This window comes from Anopheles cruzii, chromosome 3 (assembly GCF_943734635.1).
Source record: "Anopheles cruzii chromosome 3, idAnoCruzAS_RS32_06, whole genome shotgun sequence".
NCBI lineage: Eukaryota > Metazoa > Arthropoda > Insecta > Diptera > Culicidae > Anopheles > Anopheles cruzii.
In genome coordinates, this window is record NC_069145.1 from 63480914 (window position 1) to 63486913 (window position 6000).

Sequence of the window (6000 nt, forward strand, 5' to 3'; positions counted from 1 at the left end):
TAAACAAAAGTTACAAAATCGCATTTGAGTGTCATTATTAATGAAACTTAACTATAGTTGGTGAATTAACACAAATACCCACAAAACTTTCTCCGAACCAACGTACAATGTTAAATCACCGCCGTGGTAGTGATGGCAATTGTTTCAGTGTGTTCTACAAATTGCACCCTGTCGTGTGGTCCGCTCGGACCGAAATAGTCACTTAACGCAACAAATCCATTCCATCATCATTACCATCATCATCATTCCGGTGATGCCCGGTTCTTGAGCACGGCCCGACCCGACACGACCGTCAGCAGCCCGCCTTCGATCGTAATCGTGATTCATTTCATTTCGGAAATTGCTCGCAATCGTCAACAGGCTTTTCTTTTCTCAAAAAGCCAAGAAATTGGCTGCCGCAAAGATAAATGGATTTGATTGAAGGCAAGCCCGGGGCCCGACAGCCACCGGAGCCGACACACGCGTTGATAGCCGCAGCCTGCGGATGGTGTCAGTAGTGCGGCGATGTTGGCAAAACTGCCTCTGGTCTCCCTTTCGAACAGTTTTTCTCGTTTTTCCACGGTAGCTGGCGAAATCCGAGAGAGCGGCGGGATGGGCCATGGTCAATCCATTAGATGTAGTTCGCCCAGGACCGCGAAGGGTGTACAAGGAGGATCGGTTGAGTGGGTGGAAGGGCGAACCAAAAAAAAGTATAAAATAACCCCCGAAAACGGACAGATTTTCTTTGGGGCTTTTCCCACGCCACGAGGGTTGGGCAATTTTTATAATATTGCCCAAAGGCTCGCGGGACACGCTCTTTCGGAATTGAGTTAGTTGAAAAGTCGGTTGCTCGGTGCCGGAACCGGAAACGCTACTGCAACTGCTGGCCCGCCGGGGTCTGGGCAAATCCCACCGCAGAAAAAACAACAACACCGAAAGCGGGCGGCGGCGGACAGTGTAGCGTCCCCGAGAATCCGGGCCGGACGAAGCGGGCGTAGCAAATTTTAGAAGTCAGAAGATAAGCCCAAACACAGGAACCCGAGCCCGCTCCGCACCGACAACGGTCTCCACCCCGGCCGAAGTTGGTGCAAAAGAAACAAATAAAGTCTTTATGATTTCACTTTACTGGAAACGGAGGAAAATAAAAATGGAGCCGGGAGAAACAAAAAAACCCAAACTCCCACTTTGCTCTGCCTAGTACGCACCGGAACCCTTGAAGCTTGGCAAAAACCACGGACCCGGAAAGGAAACGAGAAACATAGACAGAGAGAGAGAGAGAGAGAGAGGGCAAGTGAAAAACGCATAAAAGTTTATCTGAAAGGAATTTCATTTTCCCACTCACCGCCCGGCCCGACCAGCTGGCAGCCCGACGCAGGAAAAAGGGAAAAACTTAAATAAACCTAACTTATTCCACACCGAAAACCAACGAACAGTTGGTCCACATTTCGTATTACTTTGGCCGGAACCGGAGCGAACCGAATGCGAGCGAGGTGTGAGCGAAAGGACATATTTCAAAACTGACCACCCTCCGACGCGATGACATTGGAAACTTTACTTTTAAGCTCAATTTAGTGACCCGAACCGGATCGAATCGGATCGGGGGCCCCCTCCGGTCCGAACCGATAACTCTGGGCCGCCTTCGTCATCAAACTAATTGACCCTAATCAGCGCGGACGCAACATGGAAAATAATCAAATTCGGGAGCTTTTGGTAATGAGGCCGGCGATGGTGCACAAGTTTCTGGCGCAAGAGAAGCCGTTTCAAATTTGGTTAAAAATAATGTCCGGGTGTCGACTTTTCGCGGGGGTTGGCGTCCCGCGGGGATGTGTTGGAGGCTTTTAGAATATTTGGCGAATTACTTCGCTGCACGAACCCGTCGGACGGACTGGGAAAAGCAAATAAAATAGGTCCGTTTGGGAATTCTGTCTTGGAACTGCCGTTGAACATTCTATTTCCAAGTAATGCCCACACGGTATGCTATACAAGTGTGTAGCATGTGCCTACAATTCAAATGGATAGGAAGGCGTAAGAGCTGATCTTTGATGATTTTGTACTTAAAAACAATTTGGGCCTTTCAGATGGCGCGAGTGCGTCGAAAGACGGCCGCTCGGACATTGAAGCAAGTAAGTAGTAAAGTTGTTGTCAATTGGTTTTGTACTACAACCTTTCGAAAACTAAACTTCAATCAAAAGATGTCCAATCATTGAAAGTAAATGATGTTTCCCTTCCCTGTGCGTTCCGTTCGCATTTTTATTTACCTTTATCCTGACCATCGTTCAATTTCGTTCTTTTTTGAGTTTGTTCAAGAAGTTTGACGTTTTGTGTGGGCTTAATTTTCAATTTATTGAAAAACCTTCGGGTGGACCTTCCACAGACCAAGTTTAAACAGTGGCCTGTGGCCAGTGGCCGCGCGCTCAGACCAGCCTATGGGGTAGAAAAAAAGGACACGCAAAAGCAAATATTTGAACCAATTGGCAAATAGCGCCTGGGCCGATGCTCGGGTGTACCTTTGGGTTACCCGTTTGCAAGACACTGTCCCATCTGATCGCTTCGGACAGTTTTCTTCGGGCACGGTAGTCACGGACCGGTGACCTTGTTGAATTCAGTCGTAGCCTCACCCTCCGAACGCTGGTGTTCACCGCCGTTCCCGAGCACACGCCTGCGTTCATTTATTTCATTGATCCTTTTATCGCCACCCGACGGCTCCGGCCGTCGGGGGTGGCCCTCCGAGGTGTGGGCTGTTTGTGCGAGGATGGCAACACGTAAATGGGTTCGAGCAGGGCAGGGGAAAAAGGCGAAGTTGGCTCGATTGGCCCCCGCAACACGACCTCACTCTAAGCCCGTATCGATTTCATTCTTACCCCCATAGAAAAAAAAACTTCCCAAAACGAAGGCCTCACGAAGGAGGCAAAACAAACTTCTGCGGCGACGGCAGTGAAAAGGACGCTGACCACCATGTGCCGAGGACCTAGTGCTGCTGGCGGGAAACAATATGAGCCGGGAAATTAATTAAAACTCGATCCGGGGCGGGGTGGTTCAATATTGTTGCTTTTCTTAAACTTGTGGCTGTTTACGGATCGCGGAGGCCTTTTTTGGCCATTTTGCCCCCTCGACAACCGTCTTCGGAGGCAACGTTCCGCCAGCAGCGTACGGGCCACGGTCAAGATGGGTTTTAAATAGCACCGATATCACGACACCAACCACCCCGGGTCCTCGGTGTTCGGTGTCGAGCCCAATACTGTTTTCCACGTGAATGTTTTCCCAAAGTAACTCTTATCGAGCCAGACCACCATCTTAGCGTAATCTAATTTCAAATCAAACTCTTATTAAGTTTTCTTTCTCGCGTGCGCCCGCACCCTTACCAGCTTCATTCGTTTTACGGTGTTTTTTTTTTTTTTTTTTGAATCTGTGTTCAGTCTGCGTGTTCTGGCGAAATTGGAATTGGCCGGTTTTTGTGAAAATTTTCGATTCGATGACAATAAGAGATTTGCCCGCAACGGGTTTTCGGTTCCGGTCAAGGAGTTTCAGTGGAAACGAAGCACTGTAATGTATTCTTTAATCGGCTTCGACAATCTACAGAAAGGATGAGGATTTTCATGGAGTGGCTATTAAATTACTGAGAAATGTGGAACAATTTATGGGAAGAAAAATGAAATTACTGAAATGAAATACGCTGAGCAACTGAAGCTAATTGAAATTTCAAATTTTCTGGATGGTAACTAAATAAAGATCTTGATAATTAGACGGTAACGGAAGCTATAGTTATTGTTGTTTTGTTTTTAACCTTTCTTGTAGTTTTCTCTGCTAGTTTTGTTTAGGAATTCAAAGTGTTTGTTTGTTATTTGATACTAACGATACATTGATCAATACTTTATTATCGTAAAATCTTCATCCGTTAGTTTGGTAGCTATGAATATGGGTGAAACTATCGAAAAATACAGCGAAACATCATTTACTTCCAATAACTGGGCATCTCTAGATTGAAGTTTATTTGTAGTACAAGCAGCAGAAAATTTGCATTCTGCTGCTTTCGTGGTTCTTTGCTGAGGCTCTTGAGTAGGAACCGTTCATAACGATGACCCGTAGTGCAACTGATTGTGAAAACGATCATGAAAAGGAACACTGGATCCTACTCTCGAAACTCGGTTGTTGAAACTGTTCAATACAATCTTTAAAAGGAATTCCTGGTTAAATGTTCCCGAAGTGAAGTGATCTCCCCTATTTAAAATTCCGTGTGTTTTTATGGGGAATCAACCCAATATCCCAAACCACTTGCTTTGGAACAAGTGCAATCGAATTGAATTATTGATAAGCTTCTCATAACCTTCGCCATTATTGCTGTTCGCTCAGACCAGCTATGGGGTAGAAAAAAAGGACACGCAAAAGCAAATATTTGAACCAATTGGCAAATAGCGCCTGGGCCGATGCTCGGGTGTACCTTTGGGTTACCCGTTTGCAAGACACTGTCCCATCTGATCGCTTCGGACAGTTTTCTTCGGGCACGGTAGTCACGGACCGGTGACCTTGTTGAATTCAGTCGTAGCCTCACCCTCCGAACGCTGGTGTTCACCGCCGTTCCCGAGCACACGCCTGCGTTCATTTATTTCATTGATCCTTTTATCGCCACCCGACGGCTCCGGCCGTCGGGGGTGGCCCTCCGAGGTGTGGGCTGTTTGTGCGAGGATGGCAACACGTAAATGGGTTCGAGCAGGGCAGGGGAAAAAGGCGAAGTTGGCTCGATTGGCCCCCGCAACACGACCTCACTCTAAGCCCGTATCGATTTCATTCTTACCCCCATAGAAAAAAAAACTTCCCAAAACGAAGGCCTCACGAAGGAGGCAAAACAAACTTCTGCGGCGACGGCAGTGAAAAGGACGCTGACCACCATGTGCCGAGGACCTAGTGCTGCTGGCGGGAAACAATATGAGCCGGGAAATTAATTAAAACTCGATCCGGGGCGGGGTGGTTCAATATTGTTGCTTTTCTTAAACTTGTGGCTGTTTACGGATCGCGGAGGCCTTTTTTGGCCATTTTGCCCCCTCGACAACCGTCTTCGGAGGCAACGTTCCGCCAGCAGCGTACGGGCCACGGTCAAGATGGGTTTTAAATAGCACCGATATCACGACACCAACCACCCCGGGTCCTCGGTGTTCGGTGTCGAGCCCAATACTGTTTTCCACGTGAATGTTTTCCCAAAGTAACTCTTATCGAGCCAGACCACCATCTTAGCGTAATCTAATTTCAAATCAAACTCTTATTAAGTTTTCTTTCTCGCGTGCGCCCGCACCCTTACCAGCTTCATTCGTTTTACGGTGTTTTTTTTTTTTTTTTTTGAATCTGTGTTCAGTCTGCGTGTTCTGGCGAAATTGGAATTGGCCGGTTTTTGTGAAAATTTTCGATTCGATGACAATAAGAGATTTGCCCGCAACGGGTTTTCGGTTCCGGTCAAGGAGTTTCAGTGGAAACGAAGCACTGTAATGTATTCTTTAATCGGCTTCGACAATCTACAGAAAGGATGAGGATTTTCATGGAGTGGCTATTAAATTACTGAGAAATGTGGAACAATTTATGGGAAGAAAAATGAAATTACTGAAATGAAATACGCTGAGCAACTGAAGCTAATTGAAATTTCAAATTTTCTGGATGGTAACTAAATAAAGATCTTGATAATTAGACGGTAACGGAAGCTATAGTTATTGTTGTTTTGTTTTTAACCTTTCTTGTAGTTTTCTCTGCTAGTTTTGTTTAGGAATTCAAAGTGTTTGTTTGTTATTTGATACTAACGATACATTGATCAATACTTTATTATCGTAAAATCTTCATCCGTTAGTTTGGTAGCTATGAATATGGGTGAAACTATCGAAAAATACAGCGAAACATCATTTACTTCCAATAACTGGGCATCTCTAGATTGAAGTTTATTTGTAGTACAAGCAGCAGAAAATTTGCATTCTGCTGCTTTCGTGGTTCTTTGCTGAGGCTCTTGAGTAGGAACCGTTCATAACGATGACCCGTAGTGCA